The sequence below is a fragment of the Oncorhynchus kisutch genome, linkage group LG6 (genome assembly GCF_002021735.2).
Source record: "Oncorhynchus kisutch isolate 150728-3 linkage group LG6, Okis_V2, whole genome shotgun sequence".
Lineage (NCBI taxonomy): Eukaryota > Metazoa > Chordata > Actinopteri > Salmoniformes > Salmonidae > Oncorhynchus > Oncorhynchus kisutch.
Window position 1 is genome coordinate 80564123 of NC_034179.2, and position 21868 is coordinate 80585990.

The 21868-nt window shown below is 43.4% G+C and overlaps 1 long non-coding RNA gene across 1 annotated transcript; it reads left to right on the forward strand.

The window, feature by feature from the left end:
* The first annotated feature begins 7202 nt into the window (after positions 1-7202).
* Positions 7203-20693, forward strand: LOC116374482 (uncharacterized). Its single transcript, XR_004210449.1, has 4 exons — positions 7203-7445; positions 8124-8317; positions 19780-19874; positions 20161-20693. It is a non-coding gene; the product is annotated as an uncharacterized LOC116374482 (long non-coding RNA).
* The last annotated feature ends 1175 nt before the right edge of the window (positions 20694-21868 follow it).

Sequence of the window (21868 nt, forward strand, 5' to 3'; positions counted from 1 at the left end):
ACAAAAATCCAGAAAATCACATTGTATGATTTTTAAGTAATTAATTTGCATTTTATTGGATGAGATAAGTATTTGATACATCAGAAAAGCAGAACTTAATATTTGGTACAGAAACCTTTGTTTGCAATTACAGAGATCATACGTTTCCTGTAGTTCTTGATCAGGTTTGCACACACTGCAGCAGGGATTTTGGCCCACTCCTCCATACAGACCTTCTCCAGATCCTTCAGGTTTCGGGGCTGTCGCTGGGCAATACGGACTTTCAGCTCCCTCCAAAGATTTTCTATTGGGTTCAGGTCTGGAGACTGGCTAGGCCACTCCAGGACCTTGAGATGCTTCTTACAGAGCCACTCCTTAGTTGCCCTGGCTGTTTCGGGTCGTTGTCATGCTGGAAGACCCAGCCACGACCCATCTTCAATGCTCTTACTGAGGGAAGGAGGCTATTGGCCAAGATCTCGCGATACTTGGCCCCATCCACCCTCCCCTCAATACGGTGCAGTCGTCCTGTCCCCTTTTCAGAAAAGCATCCCCAAAGAATGATGTTTCCACCTCCATGCTTCACGGTTGGGATGGTGTTCTTGGAGTTGTACTCATCCTTCTTCTTCCTACAAACACGGCGGATGGAGTTTAGACCAAAAAGCTCTATTTTTGTCTCATCAGACCACATGACCTTCTCCCATTCCTCCTCTGGATGATCCAGATGGTCATTGGATTTTAATCCATGACGGTGTAGTGTGTTACTAATGGTTTTCTTTGAGAGTGTGGTCCCAGCTCTCTTCATTGACCAGGTCCTGCTGTGTAGTTCTGGGCTGATCCCTCACCTTCCTCATGATCATTGATGCCCCACGAGGTGAGATCTTGCATGGCGCCCCAGACCGAGGGTGATTGACCGTCATCTTGAACTTCTTCCATTTTCTAATAATTGCGCCAACAGTTGTTGCCTTCTCACCATGCTGCTTGCCTATTGTCCTGTAGCCCATCCCAGCCCTGTGCAGGTCTACAATTGAACCCTGATGTCCTTACACAGCTCTCTGGTCTTGGCCATTGTGGAGAGGTTGGAGTCTGTTTGATTGAGTGTGTGAACAGGTGTCTTTTATACAGGTAACGAGTTCAAACAGGTGCAGTTAATACAGGTAATGAGTGGAGAACAGGAGAGCTTCTGAAAGAAAAACTAACAGGTCTGTGAGAGCCGGAATTCTTACTGGTTGGTAGGTGATCAAATACTTATGTCATGCAATAAAATGCAAATTAATTACTTAAAAATCTTACAATGTGATTTTCTGGATTTTTGTTTTAGATTCCGTCTCTCACAGTTGAAGTGTACCTATGATAAAAATTACAGACCTCTACATGCTTTGTAAGTAGGAAAACCTGCTAAATCGGCAGTGTATCAAATACTTGTTCTCCCCACTGTACATATACATATGAGATGAGTAATGTAGGGTATGTAAACATTATATTAAGTAACATTGTTTAAAGTGGCTAGTGATATATTTTACATCAATTTCCATCCATTCCCATTATTAAAGTGGCTGGAGTTGAGTCAGTGTGTTGGCAGCAGCCACTCAATGTTAGTGGTGGCTGTTTAACAGTCTGATGGCCTTGAGATAAAAGCTGTTTTTCAGTCTCTCGGTCCCTGCTTTGATGCACCTGTACTGACCTCGCCTTCTGGATGATAGCGGGGTGAACAGGCAGTGGCTCGGGTGGTTGTTGTCCTTGATGATCTTTATGGCCTTCCTGTGACATCGGGTGGTGTGGGTGTCCTGGAGGGCAGATAATCTGCTGAGAAATATCGTGACAAAGTTGATCAGAGAATTGATTTGGCACAGTTTCGCAATTATTGGGCAATACAAATGGCAAGGGCTTTAACCTTAAGGAATCTTGCATTGTGTTAAAAAAACTCTTCATGCTTCATTTTATAGGAACATGTTTGGTTTAATATAGTAGTTCATTACTTTAAAGTTAAAATGCAGCCATTTTTATCTCAATATCAAATCATTTCTGGGTAGAAATTAAGTACCTTAGAGTGATTGTTTTATATTCAAATTGTCAAAAATAAACAAAATAGCTTCTTAGCTAAATGCAATTTCTCAAGCAAAAAATTTAGCTAGGACTGTCTGGGAGTGGTCTGAGAGGCCTAATCGGAGGCGCCTAATGAGAGGGATGTGTAACCTGAAAACTAACTTTTGGCAGGCTAAACTTTCTTTGTTATTGGTTGTCACCAGGGGGTCAAAAAAACAAAAAACAAGGTGAAATTTCAAACAGCTCTTACAAGTACATTATCATCATTTTCTCAATATTTACAGCATTATTCCAACCTCATAATGTGGAAATATATATAAAACATGGGAAAATCATATTTTTGACTTCACTGCCCCTTTATATGTAAACAGAACATAGAGCATTATCATTATTCTTTGTGTTGCGTCTGCGGTGCACAAAATGTCCATATGTTATAATAACATTTTCTCAAAATACTTTTTTCTCATCAGCTTCAATTTGAACAGAATTCCTTAGAATCAATAGAAAACCACCAGACTATTTTAAGGCCACATGATAAACAATAATGCAGGTACTATGGATGGGGGTGTGAGCATGTGGGTCTGGGCAGATGGGATGGAGTCGTTTGTGTGCGTCTGTAAGTTTGTATGTGTATGTTTGTATTTGGAGTGAGAAAAAAATATTTAAAAAAGGAAAACCACCAGTCCATCAAACATCCTCTGACTCAGCTCCATAATTAATAACACAATTCTAAGACCTGTCGTTCATAGCCATATGTCAGGAACGCTCTGCACTTTAGCTGCATTGTCCGTTATGCTCTGGTTTACACTAAGTGAGGGGGCATTCCTCAATCATTTACATTTCCTTGAAATATTTCATTATGGTCCCAAAAAGCAATTAAGCCACATTAACAAGCAATGGTTTGGCTATTGTCTCTAACGTCAGCCATTAATGTTAGGATTAAGGTTTGCCTCTCTATTCTCATTTGGGACAGTTAATGGCTTTCTGTGTCTCTGGCAATAATGTGATTTATATGCTAGGCAATTTTCCTCACTTTTAGCACAGTGCTAGTGGATATACATCAATTCTGTTTTTCCCTGTCAAAGACTCATAACCCTCGGTATTAAGTTATACAGCTAAAGTCAGTAGCTTATGTTTTCATCTAACCAGCAAATATTATTTATTTTTTATAATGCACTTGCTCCTATTTTGGCCCCATATTTCTTATTAAACTGTGTGTTGCATTAGTGAATAACACGGTTTTCATCTAGGCTTGATGGTTCTCAGCATGACTGAGTCAAGTGAAATCAGTGGTTTCCCAATATAAAAAGTGCCTGCTATAACTCCAGTCCTGGGATAGTATTTGTGCTGACAGTAAATCAAAACCAAGGACACTCTTCCACAGCACCGGGGGACTTAGGAGAGACTGAGATGATATCACCATACAGTACAACGATAATAAGCCTGCACACATTCATCACCCCAGGCAGAAAGCCTTACCTCAGCTAAAGGCTCCATTCATTTACACTGAATAGCCACAGTCTAACTTCATGATCATTCTATTATTTCTGATTCCTCCCATGTTAAATTAAAACGTCCTCATCTTGGAGTTAAAACGATTGGCCTGCGACTGGCTTCTTGTTCCTTCGAGAAGTGCTCACTAGCTATTGCATTTTCAAACTGCCATCATTTCTTTCTCTGCAGAAATAGACAGCTATATTGTTTGTAAAAAAAAATCACTTGCAAATATGATCTGTCTTGTGCTGTTATAAAAACATTACCATATGCTGCAATGCCAATACATGATTTTGTTTATATTGTATTGAGCAGTCTGTGAAGACAGAGGAATTAACATAGAGCTGAGCGTAGCTATTCAGACGGAATACGAGTGAAGGTTACTGCCATAAGAAGGACTTTCTCTATGATGATTCATCATTTAATAACTAATGCACAAAATAATGCAAGGATTGCAAATGTATACCATTTTCTCAGATACCCTTGGTCTGCGTTAGGCATACTAATCATCTGAACAGATATGGTCCTGAATAGTTTCTTCCTAAGGATCATCTCTGGGTCATAAGTTGTTTACGATTGCAATGAGAATCACAATGTATTACTCAAGAAGACAATGCTTCAGAATGTGCTGCACATAAAGAAGGTAAAGCGGTCAGATGACGTGGATGCTACGCTACAGGACAATTTTGCTAGCACAGACTGGAAGATGTTCTGTGATTCATCCAATGACATCGAGGAGTATACCACCTCAGTCACCGGCTTCATCAATAAGTGCATCGATGACGTCGCCCCCACAGTGACCATACGTACATACCCCAACCAGAAGCCATGGATTACAGGCAACATCCACACTGAGCTAAAGGCTAGAGCTGCTGCTTTCAAGGAGAAGGACACTAATCTGAACGCTAATAAGAAATCCCGCTATGCCCTCAAACCATCAAACAGGCAAAGCATCAATACAGGACTACGATTGAATCCTACTACACCGGCTATGAAGCTCGTCGGATGTATCAGGGCTTATATTACGGACTACAAAGGGAAACCAGCAGCAAGCTGCCCAGTGACGCACCTACCAGACGAGCTAAATGCCTTTTTTGCTCGCTTTGAGGCAAGCAACACCGAAGCATGCATGAGTGCACCAGCTGTTCCGGATGACTGTGTGATCACGCTCTCTGTAGCCAATGTGAGCAAGATCTTTAAACAGGTCCACATTCACAAGACCGCGGGGCCAGATGGATTACCAGGGCGTGTACTCAGAACATGCGCAGACCTGCAAGTGTCTTCACTGACATTTTCAACCTCTCCCTGACCGAGTCTGTAATATCAACATGTTTCAAGAAGACCACCATAGTCGGAAGGTAACCTGCCTAAATGACTACCACCCCGTAGCACTCACGTCAGTAGCCATGAAGTGATTTGAAAGGCTGGTAATGGCTCACATCAACACCATCCCGGAAACCCAAGACCCACTCGAATTTGCATACCGCCCCAACAGATCCACAGATGATGAAATCTCAATCTCAATCGCACTCCACACTACCCTTTCCCACCTGGACAAAAGGAACATCTATGTGAGAATGCTGTTCATTTGCTACAGCTCAGCGTTCAACACCATATTGCCCTCAAAGCTCATCACTAAGCTAAAGACCCTGGGATCAGGGGTGTGTGCTTAATCCCCTCATTTACTCCCTGTTCACCCATGACTGCGTGGCCAAGCACGACTCCAACACTATCATTAAGTTTGCTGACGATACAACAGTGACGATACAACAATCACCGACAATGATGAGACAGCCTATAGGAAGGAGATCAGAGACCGGGCAGTGTGGTGCCAGGACAACAACCTCTCCCTCAATGTGAGCAAGACAAAGGAGATGATCGTGGACTACAGGAAAAGGAGGGCCGAACAGGCCCCCATTAACATTGACGGGGCTGTAGTGGAGCATGTCGAGAGTTTCAAGTTCCTTGGTGTTCACATCACCAACAAACTATGGTCCAACAACCAATACAGCTGTGAGAGGGGGCACGAAAACACATTTTCCCCCTCAGGAGACTGAAAAGATTTGTCATGAATCCCCAGATCCTCAAAATGTTCTATAGCTGCACCATCAAGACCATCCTGACTGGTTGCATCAACACCTGATATGGCAACTGCTCGGCATCTGACTGTAAGGCACTACAGAGGGTAGTGTGTACGGCCCAATACTTCACTGGGGCCAAGCTTTCTGCCATCCAGGACCTACACTACGGTTCTAAAGTTTGGGGTCTCTTCGAATTTTTTGTCCACTAAAATAACATCAAATTGATCAGAAATACAGTGTAGATATTGTTAATGTTGTAAATGACTATTGTCGCTGGAAACGTCAGATTTTTTTATGGAATATGGCATATGGAGGCCCATTATCAGCAACCATCACTCCTGTGTTCCAATGGCAGGTTGTGTTGGCTAATCCAAGTTTATAATTTTAAAATGCTAATTTATCATTAGAAAACCATTTTGAATTATGAAAACTGTTATGATTAAAGAAGCAATAAAACTGGCCTTCTTTAGACTAGTTGAGTATCTGGAGCGTCAGCATTTGTGGGTTCGATTACAGGCTCAAAATGGCCAGAAACAAAGAACTTTCTTCTGAATCCCGTCAGGCTATTCTTGTTCTGGGAAATGGCTATTCCATGTGAGAAATTTCCAAGAACCTGAAGATCTCGAACAACGCAGTGTACTACTCCCTTCACAGAACCCCGCAAACTGGTTCTAACCAGAATAGAAAGAGGAGTGGGAGGCCCCGGTGCACAACTGAGCAAGAGAACAAGTACATCAGAGTGTCTAGTTTGAGAAACAGATGCCTCACAAGTCCTCAACTGGCTGCTTCATTAAATAGTACCCGCAAAACACCAGTCTCAACGTCAACAGTAAAGAGGCGACTCCAGGATGCTGGCCTTCTAGGCAGAGTTGCAAAGAAAAAGCCGTATCTCAGACTGCGAATAAATAGAAAAGAGGACATAGGAACTCTGCCCAGAAGGCCTGTATCCCGGAGTCACCTCTTCACTGTTGACGTTGAGAATTGGTGTTTTGCGTGTACTATCTAAACTTGGATTAGCTAACACAGCGTGCCACTGGAACACAGGAGTGATGGTTGCTGATAATGGGCCTTTGTACGCCTATGTAGATGTTCCATAGAAAATCAGTCGTTTCCAGCTACAATAGTCATTTACAACATTAACAATGTCTACACTGTATTTCTGATCAATTTGATGTTATTTTAATGGACAAAAAAATGTGATTTTCTTTCAAAAACAGGGACATTTCTAAGTGACCCCAAACCTTTGAACGGTGGTGTATATACTAGGCAGTGTCAGAGGCCATAGACTGTTCTCTTTGTTACCGCACGGCAAGCGGTACTGGAGCGCCCAAGTCTAGGTCCAAAAGGCAGCTTCTACCCCCAAGATGCTAAATAATTAATCAAATGGCCACTGGACTATTTACATTGATCCCCGCTGTTTATTATCTATGCAGTCACTTTACCCCTACCTACATGTATAAATGACCTCAACTAACCTGCACATTGACTCGGTACCCATATTGTGACGGCCCTGAATTTTTCTGAACCGTCTCAGTGCTTCTCCTTCCAATAGGGTGCTTTCTCTTTAATTCCCAATTAAATAGCCAGCATCAGCTGCGCAAAAGTGGGGTTGTGATGGAGACGTGAATGAGGATGTGTTCAACCCTCAGTTCCGAAGCTTTTCTATTCCGTTTGTTTTGTTGCCGTTAAACGTGTGTTTTGTAGCCTAATAGAGTTTACCCAGGATCGGATCCACTCTTTGCGTCCGTGGACTACACCTCTCCGTTCTTCGTGGTCTTTCTCCGCTGGAGATCTATTGGCGGATTGGATTGTCTGACTGACCGACTGACTACCACCTTTTTGTATACGGTATTTCATTTGTTTTGATGTCATGTATACGGTGATGATTTATGTAGTTAGTTGTAGTTGAGGACTTAGTAAGAGTTGATACGCTTTAGAGTTCTGTGGTAAAATAATTGTTATATTGATTGTATGATTAATACTGGGTTTACGCTACACTTGAATGAACGGACAAACATTGCGTGACAAAAGTCACTTGAGTTCACTGAACTCCTTTACCGGGCTGGACTCTTTTTAGGCCCGAGGTACAGGACATTTCTGGAGGAACCAGAACTCATTGTGTTATATTATTATATGTGTGTGTAATCATTGATGTTGTTAATACAACCCACGCAAAATAATATAGTTGTTTTTGAAGTTCTTTCCAATGTTTTAAGGGTTTATGAAAAGTTTATTTCCATCCTGACTTTTACATAAGTCCTTTGTATTGGTGTAGACTTGACGGACCAGATGGGACTCATTCCCACCCAAACTAAAAGGAGAAACCAATGTTTTCTCTGGTAGGCACAACCTACCTGGCACCCCTATAAATAATAACCTCAAGTCAAAACCGTTACAATATACAGCCTCGTTATTGTTATGTCATTTTATTGTGTTCCTTTTTATTTTATTTTGTACTTTGTAAATATTTTCTTAACTCTATTTCTTGAACTGCTGTTTTTTTGTTTTGTTTATCAATTTAACTAGGCAAGTCAGTTCTTATTTACAATGACGCCATACACCGGCCAAACCCAGACGACGCTGGGCCAATTATGTACCGTCCTATGGGACTACCAATCATGACCAGATGTGATACAGCTTGGATACAAACCAGGGACTGTAGTGACACCTCTTGCATTGAGATGCAGTGCCTTAGACCGCTGCGCCACTAGGGCTTGTAGGTAAGTGTTTCACGGTAAGATCTACACCTGTTGTATTCGGTGCATGTGACAAATACGATTTGATTTGATGTTGTAGCTAGGCATTGTCTTAAGTCAGATAGCGCCTTGATTCCGCCTGCAGGGACAAGCGTCAAAAAGGAGTGACGCCATCTGACGTAAGACAATGGTTGCTAGATTGCTTTGATTTTCATGACCAAGCAGCTTGTCAACTATAAACGGACAGGTGCATTCCTTCTTCATCACAATTAAAACATGCTGTTCATCACATGGCCACCTTGAGGGTGGAACAGAGATTTGGCTCAGAATGTTAGGGTGTTTGTGTCTCTTAAGTTCACAAATGAAAGAATTCTGGAAGTAGAAGAGGCACTGAATTCAGGCTTAATTATCCCAGAACTTCTTAAATCAACCTTTCACATTTGGGTATATAAGACAGATCCATCTTCGTCTACCTCTGGCTATCTTCCTTCCTCAGGAAAGCTTATCTCTTCACACTATCTCTGGACAGATGCCACACCATTGTGTGATTGGCTACCACTCATTCTGGCGTTTACCATTAAGGGGAAAATATGCATGGGCAATGTAGCAACACATTTTGGCAATGTATCATACAGTATTATATCCATGGTTGAGGAGTAACTGATTACCTGTAAAAAGTTACATGTAATCTGATTACTTTTTTTGTTTTTCTTTACATCACCAGCAAAAATATTGTTTTAAATTTTTATTTTATTTAACCTTTCTTTAACTAGGCAAGTCAGTTAAGGACAAATTCTTATTTACAATGACGGCCTACACCGGCCAAACCAAGACGACGCTGTGCACCGCCCTATGGGACACCCAATCACGGCTGGTTGTGTTACAGCCTGGATTGTAATCAGATTTCAGATACTTTTGAAAAACTACATGATTACTTATTGGATTACATTTCAATTCAAAAAGGATGTTTGCAACAAAAAAAAGAAAAAATGAAACCTTTCTGTTCTCAATGACATTCAATTGAAAAGAGGAGGAAGAATACATTTATTCCACATAAGCGAGTCTTGACCACAAGTCAGAGACCACTATTTTACCTTTATTTAACTAGGCAAGTCAGTTAAGAACAAATTCTTATTATCAATGACGGCCTAGTGGGTTAACTGCCGGTTCAGGGGCAGAACGACAGATTTGTACCTTGTCAGCTCAGGGATTTGAACTTGCAATCTTCCGGTTACTAGTCCAACAGGTCGCAATGGTGGGTAGTATATGGGGCTTTGGTGACAAAACGGATTGCACTGTGATAGACTGCATCCAATTTGTTGAGTAGGGTATTGGAGGCTATTTTGTAAATGACATCGCCAAAGTCTAGGATTGGTAGGATGGTCAGTTTTACAAGGGTATGTTTGGCAGCATGAGTGAAGGATGCTTTGTTGCGAAATAGGAAGCCAATTCTAGATTTAACTTTGGATAGGAGATGTTTGATATGGGTCTGGAAGGAGAGTTTACAGTCTAACCAGACACCTAAGAATACGTGGACAACTACAAATACTAAGTCAGAGCCGTCCAGAGTAGTGATGTTGGACAGGCGGGTAGGTGCAGGTAGCGATCAGTTGAAGAGCATGCATTTAGTTTTACTTGTATTTAAGAGCAATTGGAGGCCACGGAAGGAGAGTTGTATGGCATTGAAGCTTGCCTGGAGGGTTGTTAACACAGTGTCCAAAGAAGGGCCGGAAGTATACAGAATGGTGTCGTGACCCTGTGGCACCCCCATAGAGACTGCCAGAGGTCCGGACAGCAGACCCTCCGATTTGACACACTGAACTCTATCAGAGAAGTAGTTGGTGAACCAGGCAATGCAATCATTTGAGAAACCAAGGCTGTCGAGTCTGCCATTGAGGATGTTGTGATTGACAGAGTCGAAAGCCTTGGCCAGATCAATGAATACGGCTGCACAGTAATGTTTCTTATCGATGGCGGTTAAGATATCGTTTAGGACCTTGAGCGTGGCTGAGGTGCACCCATGACCAGCTCTGAAACCAGATTGCATAGCAGAGAAGGTATGGTGAGATTCGAAATGGTCGGTAATCTGTTTGTTGACTTGGCTTTCGAAGACCTTAGAAAGGCACGGTAGGATAGATATAGGTCTGTAGCAGTTTGGGTCAAGAGTGTCCCCCCCTTTGAAGAGGGGGATGACCGCAGCTGCTTTCCAATCTTTGGGAATCTCAGACGACACGAAAGAGAGGTTGAACAGGCTAGTAATAGGGGTGGCAACAATTTCGGCAGATAATTTTAGATTGTCCAGATTGTCTAGCCCGGCTGATTTGTAGGGGTCCAGATTTTGCAGCTCTTTCAGAACATCAGCTGAATGGATTTGGGAGAAGGAGAAATGGGGACGGCTTGGGCGAGTTGCTGTTGGGGGTGCAGTGCTGTTGTCCGGGGTAGGAGTAGCCAGGTGGAAAGCATGGCCAGCCGTAGAAAAATGCTTATTGAAATTCTCAATTATGGTGGATTTATCAGTGGTGACAGTGTTTCCTATCTTCAGTGCAGTGGGCAGCTGGGAGGAGGTGTTCTTATTCTCCATGGACTTTACAGTGTCCCAGAACTTTTTTGAGTTAGTGTTGCAGGAAGCAAATTTCTGCTTGAAAAAGCTAGCCTTGGGTTTTCTAACTGCCTGTGTATAATGGTTTCTAGCTTCCCTGAACAGCTGCATATCACAGGGGCTGTTCGATGCTAATGCAGAACGCCATAGGATGTTTTTGTGTTGGTAAAGGGCAGTCAGGTCTGGGGAGAACCAAGGGCTATATCTGTTCCTGGTTCTAAATTTCTTGAATGGGGCATGTTTATTTAAGATGGTTAGGAAGGCATTTAAAAAAAATATCCAGGCATCCTCTACTGACGGGATGAGATCAATATCCTTCCAGGATACCCCGGCCAGGTCGATTAGAAAGGCCTGCTCGCAGAAGTGTTTCAGGGAGCGTTTTACAGTGATGAGTGGAGGTCGTTTGACCGTTGACCCATTACGGATGCAAGCAATGAGGCAGGGATCGGTTGAAGACAGCAGAGGTGTATTTAGAGGGGAAGTTGGTTAGGATGATATCTATGAGGGTGATATCTATTAAGGCTTTGGGGAGGTACCTGGTAGGTTCATTGATAATTTGTGTGAGATTGAGGGCATCAAGTTTAGATTGTAGGATGGCTGGGGTGTTAAGCATGTTCCAGTTTAGGTCGCCTAGCAGCACGAACTCTGAAGATAGATGGGGGGGCAATCAGTTCACATATGGTGTCCAGCGCACAGCTGGGGGCAGAGGGTGGTCTATAGCAGGCGGCAACGGTGAGAGACTTGTTTTTAGAGAGGTGGATTTTTAAAAGTAGAAGTTAAAATGGTTTGGGTACAGACCTGGATAGTAGGACAGAACTCTGCAGGCTATCTTTGCAGTAGATTGCAACACCGCCCCCTTTGGCAGTTCTATCTTATCTGAAAATGTTGTAGTTTTGAATTAAAATTTCTGAATTTTTGGTGGTCTTCCTAAGCCAGGATTCAGACACAGCTAGAACATCCGGGTTGGCAGAGTGTGCTAAAGCAGTGAATAGAACAAACTTAGGGAGGAGGCTTCTAATGTTAACATGCAATAAACCAAGGCTATTACGGTTACAGAAGTCGTCAAAAGAGAGCGCCTGGGGAATAGGAGTGGAGCTAGGCACTGCAGGGCCTGGATTCACCTCTACATCGCCAGAGGAACATAGGAGGAGTAGAATAAGGGTACGGGTAAAAGCTATGAGAATTGGTCGTCTAGAACGTCTGGAACATAGAGTAAAAGGAGGTTTCTGAGGGCGATAAAATAGCATCAAGGTATAATGTACAGACAAATGTATGGTAGGATGTGAATACAGTGGAGGTAAACCTAGGTATTGAGTGATGAAGAGAGAGATATTGTCTCTAGAAACATCATTGAAACCAGGAGATGTCATTGCATGTGTGGGTGGTGGAACTAATATGTTGGATAAGGTATAGTGAGCAGGACTAGAGGCTCTACAGTGAAATAAGCCAATAAACACTAACCAGAACAGCAATGGACAAGACATATTGACATTAAGGAGAGGCATGCTTAGTCGAGTGATCAAAAGGGTCCAGTGAGTGGAGAGGTTGGTTGGTGATTTAGACAGCTAGCCAGGCCATCGGTAGCAAGCTAGCATAGGATGGAGGTCTGTTGTTAGCCACCTCTTGCGTTCCGTCAGTAGATTAGTGGGGTTCCGTGTGGTAGAGGGGATTAATCCAAATCACACAACAACAAAAATAAAAACAATAGATCTAGTTATAGAGGCCCAAGAAAACAACAATAATAATAATAATAATAAAATAAATAAATTGTCCGATTTGTCTATTCAGATAGCTGTCTTACCGGCTGCTAACGGTTAGCAGGCCGCAGATGGGCGTTCAGGTAACGGCGCGACGGAGGAGCCAGCCGGATCTCCTTCGGGTAGATAACGTCGGCAGTCCAGTTGTGAAGGCCCGGTGGGGCTCCGCGTAGGCAGTAAAACGGGTCCGGATAGGTGACTGCAGCCCAGGAGTGTTTGATGGAACTCAGGAGTGATTGACGGAGCTGGCTAGCTGTGAGATCCGGGTATGAATGTCCAGAGAGCAGTTGAAATCCAGGGACATGGAGAGAAAAATTGGTCCGGTATGTTCCGTTCCGAGCCGCGCTGCGCCGTACAGAACTGGCGATAGATTTTCGAGCTAAAGGATAGCTGATGACCACAAACCGTGGTTAGCTAAATATTAACGATTTGCCAGTAAAGGAGCTAACTAGCTTCTGAACTAGCTTCTGATTAGCTTCTGGATTAGCTTCTGGCTAGTTTCAGGCTAGCTTCTTGGAGTTTCTGGCTAGCTTCTTGGAGGATTACAGATTTGAGGTAAATAATACTTTTTTATAAATATAAATTGGTGAGGCGGGTTGCAGGAGAGTGTTTTGAAGATGAGTTGATGGAAAATAAAAATAAAATGTATGTGAAAAAAGTTGTAAATATATATATACAGGACACGACAAGACAAGACGAAGACATGTAATGTAACTCCTAAAGACTGACAGATGTTCTACTGAACCTGTCCCGTCTTTAATTGTTTTTCAGATAAACTCCCCCAGACGTGTCTTCAAATGAGCACAGCTACTACATCTAGAATTAGATCACCATTCCACAAGGTGATACAAATGAACCACTGGTCTTAACACAGAATGCATTGTAAGGCGTTTCTATGTATGCCTCTTTCTCCTTTTGAGATTAAACTGATAGAATCATGCTTTCCTTTTTCTGAACAGAAATCAGCTATCTCTCAATAGATTCTATGCAGCACACATCCAGACATACTCAGTGTGTGGTAAATCTCAAATTCAATAGTTGGCATTGAGTGTTGGCCACACAACTTCTACGAGTCTCCCCCTCCTCTCTCTATCTCCCTCAATAATATATTTTAATATCAATTTAAGGGTCTTATTGGCATGGGAAACATATGTTTACATTGCCAAAGCAAGTGAAATAGATAAAACAAAAGTGAAATAAACAATAAAAAATGTACAGTAAACATTACATTTACAAAAGTTCCAAAATAATATAGACTTTTCAAATGTCATATTATGTCTATATACAATGTTGTAATGATGTGCAAATAGTTAGAGTACAAAAGGGCAAATAAATAGGGTGCCAAGGTAGCCTAGTGGTTAGAGAGTTGGACTAGGAACCAGAAGGTTGCAAGTTCAAACCCCCGAGCTGTTGTTCTGCCCCTGAACAAGCAGTTAACCCACTGTTTCTAGGCCGTCATTGAAAATAAGAATTTGTTCCCAACTGACTTGCCTGGTTAAATAAAGGTAAAATAAAAAAAAACATACAGGTTGTATTTACAATGTTGTTTGTTCTTCACTGGTTGCAGGTCACACGTCTTGCTACTGTGGTATTTCCCCCAATAGATTATTTTCAAATGATTTGTGGGTCTGTGTAATCTGAGGGAAATATGTGTCTCTAATATGGTCATACATTTGGCAGGAGGTTAGGAAGTGCAGCTCAGTTTCCACCTAATTTTGTGGGCAGTGTGCACATCTTGAGAGCCATGTCTGCCTATGGCGGCCTTTCTCAATAGCAAGGCTATGTTCACTGAGTCTGTACATAGTCAAAGATTTCCTTAACTTAGGGTCAGTCACAGTGGTCAGCTGTTCTGCCACTGTGTACTCTCTGTTTAGGGCCAAATAGCATTCTAGTTTGCTGTTTTTTTGTTGTAAATTCTGTCCATTGTGTCAAGTAATCATTTTTTTGTTTTCTCATGATTTGGTTGGTCTAATTTTGTTGCTGTCCTGTGTCTCTGTGGGGTCTGTTTGTGTCTGTGAAGAGCCCCAGGACTAGCTTGCTTAGGGGGCTCTTCTCCAGGTTTATTTCTCTGTAGGTGATGGCTTTGTTAAGGAAGGTTTGTGAATTGCTTCCTTTTAGGTGGTTGTAGAATTTAACAGCTCTTTTCTGGATTTTAATCATTAGTGGGTAATGGCCTAATTCTGCTCTGCATGCATTATTTGTTTTTTACATTGTACACAGAGGATATTTTTTGCAGAATTCTGCATACAGAGTCTCAATTTGATGTTTGTCCCATTTTGTGAATCCTTGATTGGTGAGCGGACCCCAGACCTCACAACCATAAAGGGCAATGGGTTCTTTAACTGATTTGAGTATTTTTAGCCAGATCCTAATTGGTATGTTAAATGTTATGTTCCCTTTGATGGCATAGAAGGCCCTTCTTGCCTTGTCTCTCAGATTGTTCACAGCTTTATGGAAGTTACCTGTGGCGCTGATGTTTAGGCCGAGGTATGTATAGTTTGTGTGCTCTAGGACAACGGTGTCTAGATGGAATTTGTATTTGTGGTCCTGGGAATTTTTCATTTTATTTTATCCCAACAAGCTGTTTTAAAATACAACTTTGCAAGACAGGCAATTTACTGTTAAAGAACTGATACACAGTTCTTCACTGGCGAGGCTGGTCTTGATCTGCTGGTATGAAGAGGGAAGATGGATAACGAGGAGTTTTCACAGCATGCAGTCAAAAAACACAAGGCTCTCCCAGGTCAAAGGTGCAATATGCAAATACCTTATTACACTGTCTTGGAGGCTGGAAGACACATAAAGCAATGAACCATAAATTGACAACGGTTTCAATGTAACCCAAAAAGGTAATGATATCCATGATACTGTAGCAACAGATCCCAGATGAGACTGTAATATGTTCTGCCATAAGTTACTGCCCATTACTCATGTCATAATGAATCAATAAACTATGCAAGAGCATAGACCATCAATTTCTGTTAAGTGCCTCTATAGACGCGTCCCTAATTTATGTGCTATCTGTCACCTCCGGCCGCATGGCAAAAGGCCCAGCAAAACAAAAAAGACAATGCCCAAGGACTAGTCAGCCCTTCCCTCTCTGAAGTGCCAACATGTATCTCTCTGTTACAGTAACCAGAGGACTGATTATTTAAATGTATGTTCGTGATGCGATTGCTTCCATGTCTGGTATCTATCTAAAACTTGTCCCCTGGGGATAACTCTGATGCTATCTATATGGATGTACGATCTCTGTGGTAACTTGTATCTGGACAGGGTGAACTCGAACTGGTCTATGCAAAGGGTTTTATCGTCTTTAGCAATTCTGCATTATCTCCACTGTCTCATCCCACACACAAGCCTTTCGATGCTGTGACATCCTGTGGAGATTGGGCCTGGGTGATCAGGTTACTGTAACTTGGGTATCGTTTAATTGATCAATGGTGGTTGGTTTTGGTTTGAAAGAGTCACACCTTCAAATGTTATAAATGGAATTTAAATGCATTTATTCTGCCTCTTATCCTGTATCCTGCCCAGGCCTTCGGCTTGAGTAGGCCTGTTATGTTCATGCTTGGCTTTGGTAACTCTAGGATCTTCATGCCTAGATAATGCCTTGTAATGCTTGCTAATGCTTTGTAACTTAAGCTTATGCCTTGTACAATGTAATAATTCATTTTATAATGTTAAATCAATCCATTTGCCTTTGAAAGAAAATTCTTAGACCTTTCTTGATTGCCTATTACTGTAACTCAACTATAGTTTTGTGCATATTTCTAAATCCTCTTTATGGAGTCAGATAAATACATCTAATAGGCTAAGTGCATAGTCTTATGGGTCGCATGTGAGGTGTGTATATAATATACACATATCAGATATTACCTCACTACACCTCTCTTACCATAAGGTAGGCATGAGAAATGCATCACAATCACAGTCGCGGTGTGAAAGTATCATCAGGATTATCAACAGCAAGAGAGCCCCACCTACACTACAGTGTCAACAAACTATACCATCTTCCAAAAAGACACTCAAATATTGATGTAAAACTGGACTGACAAAAGTTTACTTTTGAAGGGCACATTGAAACTTTAGCAGGACATTTTGAAAATAGGATATTATAGAGGGGTTATTCACCATGCATAAACTGAAGTCCATGGCAATGTCATTAGGGACAGAGTGATATGCTGCTGCTTTAGGGATCACTCAAATACTGAGAAAGCAAGTCAACGTCAGAGCAGTATTAAAAGCTTTCCACTCAATGCACAGCGTTTTTCGTTAAAAGCAAAGGATTTGCAAAAAAGTATTAGGCCCCCTTGCAAGATCATTCAAATTAGGCGTCTTCTGCTTTGAATTTTGAAACAATGTTGACAGAGAAGGAAGTGGAATGGGGAGAGAGAAAGAGAGAAACAGGGAAGGAGGAGAGAGGGAGAGAGAAAGAGGGAAGGAGGAGAGAGAAAGAGGGAAGGAGGAGAGAGAAAGAGGAGAGAGAAAGAGGGAAGGAGGAGAGAGAAAGAGGGAAGGAGGAGAGAGAAAGAGGGAAGGAGGAGAGAGGGAGAGAAAGAGGGAAGGATGAGAAAGGGAGAGAAACAGGGAAGTAGGAGAGAGGGAGAGAGAAAGGGAAGGAGGAGAGAGAAAGAGGGAAGGATGAGAAAGGGAGAGAAACAGGGAAGGAGGAGAGAGAAAGAGGGAAGGAGGAGAAAGGGAGAGAGAAACGGAAGGAGGAGAGAAACAGGGAAGGAGGAGAGAGGGAGAGAGAAACAGGGGAGGAGAGAGGGAGAGAGAAACAGGGAAGGAGAGAGGGAGAGAGAAACAGGGAAGGAGGAGAGAGGGAGAGAAACAGGGAAGGAGGAGAGAGGGAGAGAGAAACAGGGAAGGAGGAGAGAGGGAGAGAGAAACAGGGAAGGAGGAGAGAGGGAGAGAGAAACAGGGAAGGAGGAGAGAGGGAGAGAGAAACAGGGAAGGAGGAGAGAGGGAGAGAGAAACAGGGAAGGAGGAGAGAGGGAGAGAGAAACAGGGAAGGAGGAGAGAGGGAGAGAGAAACAGTGAAGTAGGAGAGAGGGAGAGAGAAACAGGAGAGGAGGAGAGAGAAACAGGGAAGGAGGAGAGGAGGAGAGAGAAAGAGGGAAGGAGGAGAGAGGGAGAGAGAGAAAGAGGGAAGGAGGAGAAAGGGAGAGAGAAACAGGGAAGTAGGAGAGAGGGAGAGAGAAACAGGGAAGGAGGAGAGAGAAAGAGGGAAGGAGGAGAAAGGGAGAGAAACAGGGAAGTAGGAGAGAGGGAGAGAGAGAAAGAGGGAAGGAGGAGAAAGGGAGAGAGAAACAGGGAAGTAGGAGAGAGGGAGAGAGAAACAGGGAAGGAGGAGAGAGAAAGAGGGAAGGAGGAGAAAGGGAGAGAGAAACGGAAGGAGGAGAGAGAAACAGGGAAGGAGGAGAGAGGGAGAGAGAAACAGGGAAGGAGGAGAGAGGGAGAGAGAAACAGGGAAGGAGGAGAGAGGGAGAGAGAAACAGGGAAGGAGGAGAGAGGGAGAGAGAAACAGTGAAGGAGGAGAGCGGGAGAGAGAGAAACAGGGAAGTAGGAGAGAGGGAGAGAGAAACAGGGAAGTAGGAGAGAGGGAGAGAGAAACAGGGAAGGAGGAGAGCGGGAGAGAAACAGGGAAGTAGGAGAGGGGGAGAGAAACAGGGAAGGATGAGAGAGAAAGAGGGAAGGAGGAGAAAGGGAGAGAGAAACAGGGAAGGTGGAGAAAGGGAGAGAGAAACAGGGAAGGAGGAGAGCGGGAGAGAGAAAGAGGGAAGGAGGAGAGAGAAAGAGGGAAGGAGGAGAGAGAAAGAGGGGAGGAGAAAGGGAGAGAGAAACAGGGGAGGAGGAGAGAGAGAGGGAAGGAGGAGAAAGGGAGAGAGAAAGAGGGAAGGAGGAGAGAGAAAGAGGGAAGGTGGAGAAAGGGAGAGAGAAACAGGGAAGGAGGAGAGCGGGAGAGAAACAGGGAAGGAGGAGAGCGAAAGAGGGAAGGAGGAGAAAGGGAGAGAGAAACAGGGGAGGAGGAGAGAGGGAGAGAGAAAGAGGGAAGGAGGAGAGAGAAAGAGGGAAGGAGGAGAGAGAAAGAGGGAAGGAGGAGAGGGAGAGAGAGAAAGAGGGAAGGAGGAGAGGGAGAGAGAAAGAGGGAAGGAGGAGAAAGGGAGAGAGAAACAGGGAAGTAGGAGAGAGAAACAGGGAAGGATGAGAGAGAAAGAGGGAAGGAGGAGAAAGGGAGAGAAACAGGGAAGGTGGAGAAAGGGAGAGAGAAACAGGGAAGGTGGAGAAAGGGAGAGAGAAACAGGGAAGGAGGAGAAAGGGAGAGAGAAACAGGGAAGGAGGAGAAAGGGAGAGAGAAACAGGGAAGGAGGAGAGAGGGAGAGAGAAACAGGGAAGGAGGAGAGAGAGAGAGAGGGAAGGAGGAGAGAGAGAAACAGGGAAGGAGGAGAGAGGGAGAGAGAAAGAGGGAAGGAGGAGAGAGGGAGAGAGAAAGAGGGAAGGAGGAGAGAGAGAGAGAGAAAGAGGGAAGGAGGAGAGAGAGAGAGAAAGAGGGAAGGAGGAGAGAGAGAAACAGGGAAGGAGGAGAGAGGGAGAGAGAAACAGGGAAGGAGGAGAGAGAGAGAGAGAATTTAGCCACACAAGATCAGCATTTTTTATTAAAAAAACAAATATTAGGGGCCTCATCTGATCTCTCTGATCTTCTAAATCTTAAAGCTCAAATAAAGTGGTATTTTGGCAAACGATTTAATAAGTACATTAAGGGCATGATATTATTGACTTGTTTAGAATACTATGTAAGTGTACATGGATAGAAATACATCCTCCATCACTACCTACTGTAATGGACCATGGGCAAAAAGGGGTCGTACAACGTGTACTAAGTACCATGAAATTATTCACTTTTCCGCTCTCACTGTTGGCTGCTGGCCATTCTTTCATCATATATTCCCAACAGTCTTGGGTTTGAATAAGAAATCAATGCTACAGTCCATCCACCTAAACCTTCTATGGCAGTCAGTCATTTTATGCAAATGTGCTCTCTAAATCTGAAACTTTGTCAAGCCAGCACATCCCCAATCCCATCCTGCCCCTCTAATCTCCTGTGTTTTGCATTTATGCGGCAGGTGCTTTTTGCTGGGTTACTGCTGGTGAATGTAAGAGCACCCTGTCGTTCGTGGCAGCGTGGGGAGAATCCAACTTCATTCACATGCAGGGCCAGGTAAGACCAGTGTTGTTCATGTCTCCTGAGGTTTCTCCTACAGACAGTCTGTTAATGCAGCTTCGTCGTGGGGAAGACAGGCTGACCCTGGCCCTGCTACGTGGAATACTAATGCCCTCTGTCATGCAGAGACCCCTTATACACACCTTCTTTCTCATCTTTTCTTTGTGTAGCATTAAAATGTAAAAAAAAATCTATTTTCACCGTGTTGCAAAGTTAGCAAATATCTGGCTTGGAAATCTGATCTCAATTTCACAGCCTCCCCCTCTCTCTTCCTTCCTTGCAGGGGAGGGTTCTAGATAGGTCCCGGTTGGATCTTCCTCGGGCGTTAGGATCGACGGAGTAGGACGGAGGGTAATAAATGGATGACAGAGGATGAGGAGTGGAGATGAAGAGCTCTATATGAGGTGACTGCTGAGTGACAGTCATGTGGGGGTCTCAGGCGAGTCGCCAGGGATGGCCGTCTGCCCACAATTACTGACCTGTCCAGGTGAGCTGTGATGAGTTGGCCAGAACCGTAACCTCCAATTGGAGTGGCTTAAAGTCCCGGTCCCTCTTCAGTCATCGAATTTCACAGAAGTCCCCTCAGATTATCTCACACTTTGATTCCTTCTGGCGGAGAATAGGGCCCCTCTTTGAATCAGCAGCCAGGCAGAAAATGTGAAGAGAGCAGAGCAGGCTGCATAATTGACTTTGGACTGAGGCGACATGCAAGTCTGCAGAGGTGTATCTGATTGGAGGCTGCCCCCCTGCCCCGTTCTGTTTACGTCTGCCATCTCCCCTCCCAGACAAAAATATATGACAAACATGAACAATGAAGTGGCTCCCTGTTTGACGATGTTATATTTTAATGACAGTCTCTTTTATCTATGGCTATGTTGGGTAGATAAAGTCTCCAGACAAGATAGTTGAATGCAGAGATGATGGAGAACCTTCTTTCCTCTATTCAACTTCATTTAGAAATAATCCCTTGAGGGCCTAAACCATATCCACAAATAACCACCATGAAAAAGAAAGGCAAACACAGCACATCTACCAAAGAAATAACATGCAAATGCTTCTCAGAGAAAGCTAAAACTACTTGTGTGGCGAGGGTCAATACCAAAGCGGCCCACTAGGGGGTCTTTGTCACGCTAAAAAAAACTCAATGTACAGACAGAAACAATCAGACTAGCAAATTACTGATACAATTAAAACGGAAGCTTCACACTATCTGTGTTTTAAATATACGAGCAATGAACGCGAATGTTGACTGCAGATCCAGTACATCTTCACGGTCACTTTCTGTCTGATGAATTCTAGTCACAACAAAAGCTGTGAGAGATTTAACCTACTCTCTGCCCCACTGCTTGTGATTTATCTGCCCCCAGATAGATTGGGCCATTGTCACTAGAATGGGCCCTAATGGACTGGGCCTAGAAGCTTTGAGTCTTCTACAGACTGCTTCACACTCCAGAAAATACGGTAATCACCTGTCCGTTGAGCCCACTAAGCCCAGAAAAACACTCACGTTACATTCAACTGAGAGTTAAAGCACTTGTCTTATCTACAAAAGGAAGGAGTCTTCTTGATATGTAAGCCGCACCCTTACCCATTCAGAAATGCCTTTTTTTGTTGCTGTTTCAGGAAATGCTAAAGGAAAACCTGACAGAAACGTATTGGGAGTACAATTAACAGACACAGGAGTCCCCCAGATTTTCATCTAGAACCTGCTTATTAATCATTCAAGGCCCAGCTAATATTCTAATGGAAATCCATCTGATAGCAGGTTGTGTTGGAACAGGTCTGCAGTATTCCAATAATTTTGTGCATCTGACATGACATATTGCACGGGGCTAAGTATCCTCGGTTTCCTGTGAGATGTAGGCTACAGTAAGCCTCAGAACCCCAAAGCTCCCATCTCAGTTCTCTCTCCAGGTAGAACTTGTCATGTCTCACTTGGGTAACACACACAGACACACTATACTGGAGCTGTGTCATAGGGGATAAGACCG